This window comes from Coturnix japonica, unplaced genomic scaffold (assembly GCF_054131305.1).
Source record: "Coturnix japonica strain WE unplaced genomic scaffold, WE-NBRP24 Scf054, whole genome shotgun sequence".
Taxonomy (NCBI): Eukaryota; Metazoa; Chordata; class Aves; order Galliformes; family Phasianidae; genus Coturnix; species Coturnix japonica.
The window spans coordinates 32,790-46,599 of NW_028188957.1; the positions used below are offsets into that span (position 1 = coordinate 32,790).

General features: G+C 54.5%; 1 long non-coding RNA gene across 1 annotated transcript; it reads left to right on the forward strand.

Annotated features, from left to right (window-relative positions):
• Positions 1-1,414: 1,414 nt before the first annotated feature.
• On the forward strand, positions 1,415-10,579 carry LOC146752011 (uncharacterized). Its single transcript, XR_014941023.1, has 4 exons — positions 1,415-1,537; positions 3,040-3,108; positions 4,095-4,179; positions 10,413-10,579. It is a non-coding gene; the product is annotated as an uncharacterized LOC146752011 (long non-coding RNA).
• The last annotated feature ends 3,231 nt before the right edge of the window (positions 10,580-13,810 follow it).

Sequence of the window (13,810 nt, forward strand, 5' to 3'; positions counted from 1 at the left end):
GCTATAGGGCCCCATTGGGTGCTATAGGGCCCCATTATGGCCCCATAGATCCCCCATAGGGCCCCATTGGGTGCTATAGAGCAACACTGGGTGCCATAGGGCCCCATAGATCCCCCATAGGGCCCCATTGGGTGCTATAGAGCCTCATTGGGTGCTAAGGCCCCATAGGGTGCCATATGGCCCCATTGTGGCCCCATAGATCCCCATCGGGCCCCATTGGGTGCTATAGGGCCCCATTGACACCCCATAGATCCCCCATAGGGCCCCATTGGGTGCTTTAGGGTGCCATTAAGGCCCTATAGATCCCCCATTGAGGCCCCATATATCCCCCATTGAGGCCCCATAGATCCCCCATTGAGGCCCCACTGAGACCCCATAGATCCCCCATATGGCCCCATTGGGTGCTATAGGGCCCCATTATGGCCCCATAGATCCCCCATAGGGCCCCATAGATCCCCATATGGCCCCATTGGGTGCTATAGGGCCCCATTGGGTGCTATAGGGCCCCATTATGGCCCCATAGATCCCCCATAGGGCCCCACTGGGTGCCATAGAGCCCCATAGATCCCCCATAGAACCCCATTGGGTGCTATAGGGTGCTATAGAACCCCATAGATCCCCCATAGGGCTCCATTGAGGCCCCATAGATCCCCATAGGGTGCTATAGGGCCCCATTGAGTGCTATAGGGCCCCATAGATCCCCATAGGGCCCGATTGGGTGCTATAGGGCCCCATAGATCCCCCATAGGGCCCCATTGGATGCTATAGGGCCCCATTGATACCCCATAGGGCCCCATTGGGTGCTATAGGACCCCATAGATCCCACATCGGGCCCCATTGGGTGCTATATGGCCCCATTGACACCCCATATATCCCCTATATGGCCCCATTGCAGCCCCATAGATCCCCCATAGGGCCCCATTGAGACCCCATAGATCCCCCATAGGGCCCCATTGGGTGCTTTAGGGTGCCATTAAGGCCCTATAGATCCCCCATTGAGGCCCCATATATCCCCCATAGGGCCCAACTGAGACCCCATAGATCCCCCATATGGCCCCATTGGGTGCTATAGGGCCCCATTGGGTGCTATAGGGCCCCATCATGGCCCCATAGATCCCCCATAGTGCCCCATTGGGTGCTATATCCCCATTGGGGCCCCATAGATCCCCATAGGGCCCGATTGGGTGCTATAGGGCCCCATTGAGTGCTATAGGGCCCCATAGATCCCCATAGGGCCCGATTGGGTGCTATAGGGCCCCATTGACACCCCATAGATCCCCTATATGGCCCCATTGCAGCCCCATAGATCCCCCATAGGGCCCCATTGGGTGCTATAGGGCCCCATAGATCCCCATAGGGCCCCATTGGGTGCTATAGGGCCCCATTGACACCCCATAGATCCCTATATGGCCCCATTGCAGCCATGCAGGTGCTGTGGGTGCTGCTGTTGGTGCTGAGCCCCCAATGGGGGATGGGGGCACCCAGGACGTCGGGACCCCATGGATCCAATATGGCGGAATGGACCGGAACCAACATGGTGGGTATATGGGGTGATCTATGGGGTGATATATGGGGTTATATGGGATTGTATGGGGTTATATGGGTTATATGGGGTTATATGGGTTATATGGGGTTATATGGGGTTATATGGGGTTATATGGGGTTATATGGGGTTATATGGGATTATATGGGGTAATATGGGGTTATATGGGGTTATATGGGGTTATATGGGGTTATATGGGGTTATATGGGGTTATATGGGGTTATATGGGGTTATATGGGGTTATTTGGGGGTATATGGGGTTATATGGGGTTATATGGGGTTATATGGGGTTATATGGGTTATATGGGGTTATATGGGGTTATATGGGGTTATTTGGGGGTATATGGGGTTATATGGGGTTATATGGGGTTATATGGGGTTATATGGGGGTATATGGGGTTATATGGGGTTATATGGGGTGATATATGGGGTGATATATGGGGTGATATATGGGATTATATGGGGTGATATATGGGGTGATATGGGGTGATATATGGGGTGATATATGGGGTGATATGGGGTGATATGGGGTTATATATGGGGTCCTAATGGCACCCTATGGTTCCCTATGGGTCTCTATGGGTCCCTATGGGTCTCTATGGGTCCCTATGTGTCGCTATGGGACCCTATGGGTCTCTATGGGTCTCTATGGGTCTCTATGGGTCCCTATGGGTCTCTATGGGTCCCTATGGGACCCTATGGGTCTCTATGGGTCTCTATGGGTCTCTATGGGTCTCTATGGCACCCTATGTGTTCCTACATCACCTTATGTGTCCCTATGGCACCATAACCCCATAACCCCCTACCCCATAACCCCATAACCCCATAACCCCATAACCCCATAACCCCATACCCCATAACCCCATACCCCATAACCCCATACCCCATACCCCATAACATCCCATAACCCCATAGCATCCCATAACCCCATAACCCCATAACCCCATAACCCCATACCCCATAACCCCATAACCCCATAACCCCATAACCCCATAACACCATAACCCCATAACCCCATAACCCCATACCCCATAACCCCATAACCCCATAACCCCATAACCCCATAACACCATAACCCCATAACCCCATAACCCCATAACCCCATACCCCATACCCCATAACCCCATAACCCCATAACCCCATACCCCATAACATCCCATAACCCCATAACCCCATAACCCCATAACCCCATACCCCATAACCCCATAACCCCATAACCCCATAACCCCATAACTAACCCCATAACCCCATAACCCCATAACCCCATAACTAACCCCATAACCCCAAACCCCATAACCCCATAACTGTGCCCCATAACCCCATAACCCCATAACCTCATAACCCCATAACCCCATAACTAACCCTATAACCCCATAACCCCATAACCCCAAACCCCATAACCCCATAACCCCATAACCCCATAACCCCATAACTAACCCTATAACCCCATAACTAACCCCATAACCTCATAACCCCATAACCCCATTGAACCCCAGGCTGACTTCGACCCCACAAATGTCACCGACCCCATAAGAGACACCAGCCCCACAGCTGTGATCTATGGGGTGAGTGGGGGCATCTATGGGGCAGGGGGGGCCCCTCAGACCCCATATAACCCTCCCCAACCCCATATAAACCCCTCTGACCCCATATAACCCCCTTAGATCCCATATAACCCCCTATGCCCCCATATAACACCCCATATAACCCCCTAAGATCCCATATATCCCCATATCCCACCCCATATAACCCCATATGACCCCATATCCCCCCATATAACCCCATATATCCCATAGAACCCCATATAACCCCATATAACCCCATATAACCCCATATAACCCCATATCCCCCCATAAAACCCATATAACCCCATATAACCCCATATAACCCCATATAACCCCATATAACCCCATATAACCCCATATAACCCCATAGACCCCATATAACCCCATATCCCCCATAGACCCCCATATAACCCCATATACCACCATATAACCCCATATAACCCCATATAACCCCATATAACCCCATATAACCCCATAGATCCCATATAACCCCATATAACCCCATATAACCCCATATAACCCCATAACACCCCATATAACCCCATATAACCCCATATCCCCCCATATAACCCCATATAACCCCATATCCCCCCATATAACCTCATATCCCCTATATAACCCTATATCTCCATATAATAACCCCATATAACCCCATATCCCCCCATATACCCCCCCCTTGACCCTATATCCCCCTATACAACCCCATATAACCCCATAGAACCCCATATAACCCCATATAACCCCATAGAACCCATATAACCCCATAGAACCCCATATACCCCCATATAACCCCATATAACCCCATATATCCCATATAACCCCATATAACCCCATATACCCCCATATAACCCCATATAACCCCATATAACCCCATATAACCCCATAGAACCCCATATAACCCCATATAACCCCATAGAACCCATATAACCCCATATAACCCCATATAACCCCATATAACCCCATATAACCCCATATAACCCATATAGGGCTCTTGCTATGGGGTCAGTTATGGGGTCTCCAATGGAACCATCAATGGGACGGATACGGGACCGGAGCTGAGTGTGATGCACCGTGAGTCACGTTATAGGGTCACTTATGGGGTCGGGGGGGGGGGCATATGGGGTTATATTGGGTTATATGGGGTTATATGGGGTTATATGGTGTTATATGGGGTTATATGGGGTTATATGGGGTTATATGGGGTTATATGGGGTTATATGGTGTTATATGGGGTTATATGGGGTTATATGGGGTTATATGGGGTTATATGGGGGTATATGGGGGTATATGGGGTTATATGGGGTTATATGGGGTTATATGGGGTTATATGGGGTTATATGGGGTTATATGGGATCTATGGGGTTATATGGGGTTATATGGGGTTATATGGGGTTATATGGGATCTATGGAGTTATATGGGGTTATATGGGGTTATATGGGGTTATATGGGGTTATATGGGGTTATATGGGGTTCTATGGGGTTATATGGGTTATATGGGGTTATATGGGGTTATATGGGGTTATATGGGATCTATGGGGTTATATGGGGTTATATGGGGTTATATGGGGTTATATGGGGTTATATGGGGTTATATGGGGTAATATGGGGTTATATGGGATCTATGGGGTTATATGGGGTTATATGGGGTTATATGGGGTTATATGGGGTTATATGGGGTTATATGGGATCTATGGGGTTATATGGGGTTATATGGGGTTATATGGGGTTATATGGGGTTATATGGGGTTATATGGGGTTATATGGGGTTATATGGGATCTATGGGGTTCTATGGGGTTATATGGGTTATATGGGGTTATATGGGGTTATATGGGGTTATATGGGGTTCTATGGGGTTATATGGGTTATATGGGGTTATATGGGGTTATATGGGGTTATATGGGGTTATATGGGGTTATATGGGGTAATATGGGGTTATATGGGATCTATGGGGTTATATGGGGTTATATGGGGTTATATGGGGTTATATGGGGTTATATGGGGTTCTATGGGGTTATATGGGTTATATGGGGTTATATGGGGTTATATGGGGTTATATGGGGTTATATGGGGTTATATGGGATCTATGGGGTTATATGGGGTTATATGGGGTTATATGGGGTTATATGGGGTTATATGGGGTTATATGGGGTTATATGGGGTTATATGGGATATATGGGGTTATATGGGGTTATATGGGGTTATATGGGGTTATATGGGGTTCTATGGGGTTATATGGGGTTATATGGGGTTATATGGGGTTATATGGGATATATGGGGTTCTATGGGGTTCTATGGGGTTATATGGGGTTATATGGGGTTATATGGGATATATGGGGTTCTATGGGGTTCTATGGGGTTATATGGGGTTATATGGGGTTATATGGGATATATGGGGTTCTATGGGGTTCTATGGGGTTATATGGGGTTATATGGGGTTATATGGGATATATGGGGTTCTATGGGGTTATATGGGGTTATATGGGGTTATATGGGATATATGGGGTTCTATGGGGTTATATGGGGTTATATGGGGTTATATGGGATATATGGGGTTATATGGGGTTATATGGGGTTATATGGGGTTATATGGGGTTATATGGGTTATATGGGGTTATATGGGGTTATATGGGGTTATATGGGGTTATATGGGGTTATATGGGGTTATATGGGGTTATATGGGATATATGGGGTTCTATGGGGTTCTATGGGGTTATATGGGGTTATATGGGGTTATATGGGATATATGGGGTTCTATGGGGTTATATGGGGTTATATGGGGTTATATGGGGTTATATGGGGTTATATGGGGTTATATGGGGTTATATGGGGATATATGGGGTTCTATGGGGTTATATGGGGTTATATGGGGTTATATGGGATATATGGGGTTATATGGGGTTATATGGGGTTATATGTGGTTATATGGGGTTATATGGGTTATATGGGGTTATATGGGGTTATATGGGGTTATATGGGGTTATATGGGGTTATATGGGGTTATATGGGGTTATATGGGATATATGGGGTTCTATGGGGTTCTATGGGGTTATATGGGGTTATATGGGGTTATATGGGATATATGGGGTTATATGGGGTTATATGGGGTTATATGGGATATATGGGGTTCTATGGGGTTATATGGGGTTATATGTGGTTATATGGGGTTATATGGGTTATATGGGGTCCTATGGGGTCAGGGGGGTTCTATGGGACCAAAGCCCCTTGGCCCTTGACCTTTGCTGACCCTTGACCCCGACCCCTGACCCCCAACACCCAACCCTTGACCCCTGACCCTTGACCCCTGACCCCCATCCCTTGACCCCTGACCTTTGCTAACCCTTGACCCTTGACCCCAACCCTTGTCCCCTGAATCCTCGACCTTGAACCTTTGACCCCTGACCCTTGACCTCTGACCTTTTCGAACCCTTGACCCCTGACCCCCGACACCCGACCCGTGACCTCTTACCGTTGACCCCAAACATCCAACCGGTGACCTCTGACCCATGACCTCTGACCCCTGTCACCCAATCATGGCCCCCAACCCTTGACCCCTGACCCCTGGCTCTTGACCCCCGACCTCTGCTGACCCTTGACCCCCAACTCTTGACCCTTGACCCCCTAACCTCCTTGACCCTTGACCCCCAACCCTTGACCCCTGACCCCTTGACCTCCAATCCTTGACCCTTTGACCCCTGACCCCCATCCCTTGACCCCTTGACCCCTTGACCCCCCGACCCTTGACCCCTGACCCCCATTCCTTGACCCTTTGACCCCTGACCCCCAACCCTTGACCCCTGACCCCCGATCCCTGACCTTGGTTGACCTTTGACCCCACCCCCTACCCTTGACCCCTTGACCCCTTGACCCCTTGCTCCCCAGTCCTTGACCCCTTGACCCCTTGACCCCTTGACCTCTTGACCCCTTGACCCCTTGACCCCCAGTCCTTCACCCCTTGACCCCTTGACCCCTTGACCCCTGACCCCCATTCCTTGACCCCTTGACCCCTTGACCCCCAACCATTGACCCCCAACCCTTGACCCTTGACCCCTTGACCCCTTGACTCCCAACCTTTGACCTCTTGACCCCCTGACCCCCATTCCTTGACCCCTTGACCCCTTGACCCCCTGACCCCCATTCCTTGACCCCTTGACCCCTTGACCCCTTGACCCCTTGCTCCCCAGTCCTTGACCCCTTGACCCCTTGACCCCTTGACCTCCAACCATTGACCTCTTGACCCCTTGACCCCTTGACCCCTTGACCCCCAGTCCTTGACCCCTTGATCCCTTGACCCCCAACCATTGACCCTGACCCCCATTCCTTGACCCCTTGACCCCTGACCTTTGACACTTGACCCTTTGACGCCTTGACTCCCAACCATTGACCCCCAACCCCTGACCTTTGCTGACCCTTGACCCCCAACCCCTGACCCCCATCCCTTTATCCCCAACCCTTGACCTCTTGACCCCCTGACCCCCAACCCTTGACCCCTTGACCCCTTGACCTCCAACCCTTGACCCCTTGACCCCTTGACCCCTTGACCCCCAGTCCTTGACCCCTTGACCCCTTGACCCCTGACCCCCATCCCTTGACCCCTGACCCCTTGACCCCCCGACCTTTGACCCCTGACCCCCAACCATTGACCCCTTGACCCCTTGACCTCCAATCCTTGACCCCTGACCCTCAACCCTTGACCCCTTGACCCCTGTCACCCAACCGCTGACCCCTTGACCCCCAACTATTGACCCCCAACCACTGACCCCTTGACCTCTTGACCCCTGACCCCCGACCTTTTCTGACCCCCGACCCTTGACCCCTGACCTTTTCTGGCCCTTGACCTCCAACCCTTGAACCCTGACCCCCCCATTCCTTGACCCCCAACCCTTGACCTCTTGATTCCTTGACCCCCCGACCCTTGACCCCTGACCCCCATTCCTTGACCCCTTGACCCCTTGACCCCCAACCCTTGACCCCAACCCTTGACCCTTGACCCCTTGACCCCTGACCCCCATTCCTTGACCCCTTGACCCCTTGACCCCCAACCCTTGACCCCAACCCTTGACCCTTGACCCCCAACCCTTGACCCCAACCCTTGACCCTTGACCCCTTGACCACTTGACCCCCAGTCCTTGACCCCTTGACCCCATGACCCCTTGACTCCCAACCCTTGACCCCTTGACCCCTTGACCCCTGACCCCCATTCCTTGACCCCTTGACCCCTTGACCCCTTGAACCCCAGTCCTTGACCCCTTGACCCCTTGACCCCTTGACCCCTTGACCCCCCAACCCTTGACCCCTGACCCCCATCCCTTGACCCCTTGACCCCTTGACCCCCCGACCCTTGACCCCTGACCCCCATCCCTTGACCCCTTGACCCCTGACCCCCAACCCTTGACCCCTGACCCCCGATCCCTGACCTTGGTTGACCTTTGACTCCCCCCATTCCAGGCTCGGTGCTGGCGCTGCTGGCGGCCATCTTGATTTCCCTTTTGGCCCCATCGGACACTTGACCCTTAACCCCTGACCTTTGCTGACCCTTGACCCCACCCCCTACCCTTGACCCCTTGACCCCTTGACCCCTTGCTCCCCAGTCCTTGACCCCTTGACCCCTTGACCTCCAACCCTTGACCTCTTGACCCCTTGACCCCTTGACCCCTTGACCCCCAACCATTGACCCTGACCCCCATTCCTTGACCCCTTGACCCCTGACCTTTGACACTTGACCCTTTGACGCCTTGACTCCCAACCATTGACCCCCAACCCCTGACCTTTGCTGACCCTTGACCCCCAACCCCTGACCCCCATCCCTTTATCCCCAACCCTTGACCTCTTGACCCCCTGACCCCCAACCCTTGACCCCTTGACCCCTTGACCCCTTGACCCCTTGACCCCCAACCATTGACCCCCATTGCTTGACCCCTTGACCCCTGACCCCCATTCCTTGACCCCTTGACCCCTTGACCCCTTGACCCCTTGACCCCTTGACCCCTTGACCCCTTGACCCCGTGACCCCAAGTCCTTGACCCCTTGACCCCTTGACCCCTGACCCCCATTCCTTGACCCCTTGACCCCTTGACCCCTTGACCCCCAACCCTTGACCCTTGACCCCTTGACTCCCAGTCCTTGACCCCTTGACCCCTTGACCCCTGACCCCCATCCCTTTATCCCCAACCCTTGACCTCTTGACCCCCTGACCCCCAACCCTTGGCCCCTTGACCCCTTGACCCCTTGACCCCTTGACCCCTTGACCCCTTGACCCCCAGTCCTTGACCCCTTGACCCCTTGACCCCTTGACCCCTTGACCCCTTGACCCCTTGACCCCTGACCCCCATTCCTTGACCCCTTGAACCCTTGACCCCTTGACCCCTTGACCCCCAGTCCTTGACCCCTTGACCCCTTGACCCCTTGACCCCTTGACCCCTTGACCCCTTGACCCCTGACCCCCATTCCTTGACCCCTTGAACCCTTGACCCCTTGAACCCTTGACCCCCAGTCCTTGACCCCTTGACCCCTTGACCCCTGACCCCCATTCCTTGACCCCTTGACCCCTTGACCCCCAACCCTTGACCCCAACCCTTGACCCCCAACCCCTTGACCCCTTGACCCCCAGTCCTTGACCCCTTGACCCCTTGACCCCTTGACCCCCAACCCTTGACCCCCAACCCTTGACCCTTGTCCCCTTGACCCCTTGACTCCCAAGCCTTGACCTCTTGACCCCTTGACCCCTGACCACCATTCCTTGCTCCCTGACCTTTGCTGACCCTTGACCCCACCCACCCTTGACCCTGACCCTTGACCCCTGACACCCAACGTATGACCTCTGACCCCTGACCCCTTGACCTCTTGACTTCTTGACCCCTGACCTTTGCTGCCTTTGACCCCTTGACCTCTGCTGACCCTTGACCCCTTGACCCCCAACCCTTGACCCCCAACACCCCCCCGACCCTTGACCCCTGACCCTTGACTCCTTGACCCCTGACCCTTGACACCTGACCTTGGATGACCCTTTACCCTTGACCCTTGACCCCGACCCTTGACTCCTTGACCCCTGACCCTTGACACCTGACCTTGGATGACCCTTGTCCCCTGACCCTTGACACCTGAACATGGATGACCCTTGACCCCTGACCCTTGACACCTGACCTCGGATGACCCTTGACCCCTGACCTTTGCCCCCTATAGGCTCCCTTCTGGCGGTGCTGGCGGCCATCTTGCTCTCCCTATTGGCCCCATTGGACACTTGACCCTTAACCCCTGACCTTTGCTGACCCCCAACCCTTGACCCCTGACCTTTGCCCCCTATAGGCTCCCTGCTGGCTGTGCTGGCGGCCATCTTGATCTCCCTCTTGGCCCCGTTCTCAGCCGTGCTGCTGCTGTTCCGTGGCTGCCCCCGGTTCCAACAGCGGCTGCTGCAGCTGCTGCTCCCAATGGGGGCGGCCGCGCTCAGCGGGGACGCAATAATACATCTACTGCCACAGGTGGGAACACGCGTGTTCATACGTGTCTATGGGGGCCTATGGGGTTAGATGGGGTCATATGGGGTCCTATGGGGTTATATGGGGTCCTATGGGGTCCTATGGGGTCCTATGGGGTCCTATGGGGTCCTATGGGGTCAGACATGGGGTCCTATGGGGTCCTATGGGGTCATATGGGGTCCTATGGGGTCAGACATGGGGTCCTATGGGGTCCTATGGGGTCAGACATGGGGTCCTATGGGGTCCTATGGGGTCACACATGGGGTCCTATGGGGTCCTATGTGGTCCTATGGGGTCCTATGGGGTCCTATGGGGTCCTATGGGGTCACACATGGGGTCCTATGGGGTCACACATGGGGTCCTATGGGGTCCTATGGGGTCACACATGGGGTCCTATGGGGTCCTATGGGGTCCTATGGGGTCCTATGGGGTCCTATGGGGTCCTATGGGGTCACACATGGGGTTATATGGGCGGCTGCTGCAGCTGCTGCTCCCAATGGGGGCGGCCGCGCTCAGCGGGGACGCAATAATACATCTACTGCCACAGGTGGGAACACGCGTGTTCATACGTGTCTATGGGGGCCTATGGGGTTAGATGGGGTCCTATGGGGTCCTATGGGGTCCTATGGGGTCCTATGGGGTCCTATGGGGTCAGACATGGGGTTATATGGGGTCCTATGGGGTCAGACATGGGGTCCTATGGGGTCCTATGGGGTCACACATGGGGTTATATGGGGTCCTATGGGGTCAGACATGGGGTCCTATGGGGTCCTATGGGGTCCTATGGGGTCCTATGGGGTCAGACATGGGGTCCTATGGGGTCCTATGGGGTCCTATGGGGTCACACATGGGGTTATATGGGCGGCTGCTGCAGCTGCTGCTCCCAATGGGGGCGGCCGCGCTCAGCGGGGACGCAATAATACATCTACTGCCACAGGTGGGAACACGCGTGTTCATACGTGTCTATGGGGGCCTATGGGGTTAGATGGGGTCCTATGGGGTCCTATGGGGTCCTATGGGGTTATATGGGGTCCTATGGGGTCCTATGGGGTCAGACATGGGGTTATATGGGGTCCTATGGGGTCAGACATGGGGTCCTATGGGGTCCTATGGGGTCCTATGGGGTCCTATGGGGTCAGACATGGGGTCCTATGGGGTCCTATGGGGTCCTATGGGGTCACACATGGGGTTATATGGGCGGCTGCTGCAGCTGCTGCTCCCAATGGGGGCGGCCGCGCTCAGCGGGGACGCAATAATACATCTACTGCCACAGGTGGGAACACGCGTGTTCATACGTGTCTATGGGGGCCTATGGGGTTAGATGGGGTCCTATGGGGTCCTATGGGGTCCTATGGGGTCCTATGGGGTCCTATGGGGTCACACATGGGGTTATATGGGGTCCTATGGGGTCAGACATGGGGTCCTATGGGGTCCTATGGGGTCAGACATGGGGTCCTATGGGGTCCTATGGGGTCACACATGGGGTCCTATGGGGTCCTATGGGGTCCTATGGGGTCCTATGGGGTCCTATGGGGTCCTATGGGGTCACACATGGGGTTATATGGGGTCCTATGGGGTCAGACATGGGGTCCTATGGGGTCCTATGGGGTCCTATGGGGTCCTATGGGGTCAGACATGGGGTCCTATGGGGTCCTATGGGGTCCTATGGGGTCACACATGGGGTTATATGGGCGGCTGCTGCAGCTGCTGCTCCCAATGGGGGCGGCCGCGCTCAGCGGGGACGCAATAATACATCTACTGCCACAGGTGGGAACACGCGTGTTCATACGTGTCTATGGGGGCCTATGGGGTTAGATGGGGTCCTATGGGGTCCTATGGGGTCACACATGGGGTTATATGGGGTCCTATGGGGTCAGACATGGGGTCCTATGGGGTCCTATGGGGTCCTATGGGGTCCTATGGGGTCACACATGGGGTTATATGGGGTCCTATGGGGTCACACATGGGGTCCTATGGGGTCCTATGGGGTCAGACATGGGGTCCTATGGGGTCCTATGGGGTCACACATGGGGTCCTATGGGGTCCTATGGGGTCCTATGGGGTCCTATGGGGTCCTATGGGGTCCTATGGGGTCACACATGGGGTTATATGGGGTCCTATGGGGTCAGACATGGGGTCCTATGGGGTCCTATGGGGTCCTATGGGGTCCTATGGGGTCAGACATGGGGTCCTATGGGGTCCTATGGGGTCCTATGGGGTCACACATGGGGTTATATGGGCGGCTGCTGCAGCTGCTGCTCCCAATGGGGGCGGCCGCGCTCAGCGGGGACGCAATAATACATCTACTGCCACAGGTGGGAACACGCGTGTTCATACGTGTCTATGGGGGCCTATGGGGTCCTATGGGGTCCTATGGGGTCCTATGGGGTCAGACATGGGGTCCTATGGGGTCCTATGGGGTCCTATGGGGTCCTATGGGGCCAGACATAGGGTCCTATGGGGTCCTATGGGGTCCTATGGGGTCCTATGGGGTCACACATGGGGTCCTATGGGGTCCTATGGGGTCAGACATGGGGTCCTATGGGGTCCTATGGGGTCCTATGGGGTCCTATGGGGTCAGACATGGGGTCCTATGGGGTCCTATGGGGTCCTATGGGGTCATATGGGGTCCTATGGGGTCACACATGGGGTCAGACATGGGGTCCTATGGGGTCCTATGGGGTCAGACATGGGGTCCTATGGGGTCCTATGTGGTCCTATGTGGTCCTATGGGGTCCTATGTGGTCCTATGGGGTCCTATTGGGTCCTATGGGGTCCTATGGGGTCCTATGGGGTCCTATGGGGTCACACATGGGGTTATATGGGCGGCTGCTGCAGCTGCTGCTCCCAATGGGGGCGGCCGCGCTCAGCGGGGACGCAATAATACATCTACTGCCACAGGTGGGAACACGCGTGTTCATACGTGTCTATGGGGGCCTATGGGGTTAGATGGGGTCCTATGGGGTCCTATGGGGTCAGACATGGGGTCCTATGGGGTCCTATGGGGTCCTATGGGGTCAGACATGGGGTCCTATGGGGTCAGACATGGGGTCCTATGGGGTCCTATGGGGTCCTATGGGGTCCTATGGGGTCAGACATGGGGTCCTATGGGGTCAGACATGGGGTCCTATGGGGTCCTATGGGGTCCTATGGGGTCAGACATGGGGTCCTATGGGGTCCTATGGAGTCCTATGGGGTCAGACATGGGGTCCTATGGGGTCCTATGGG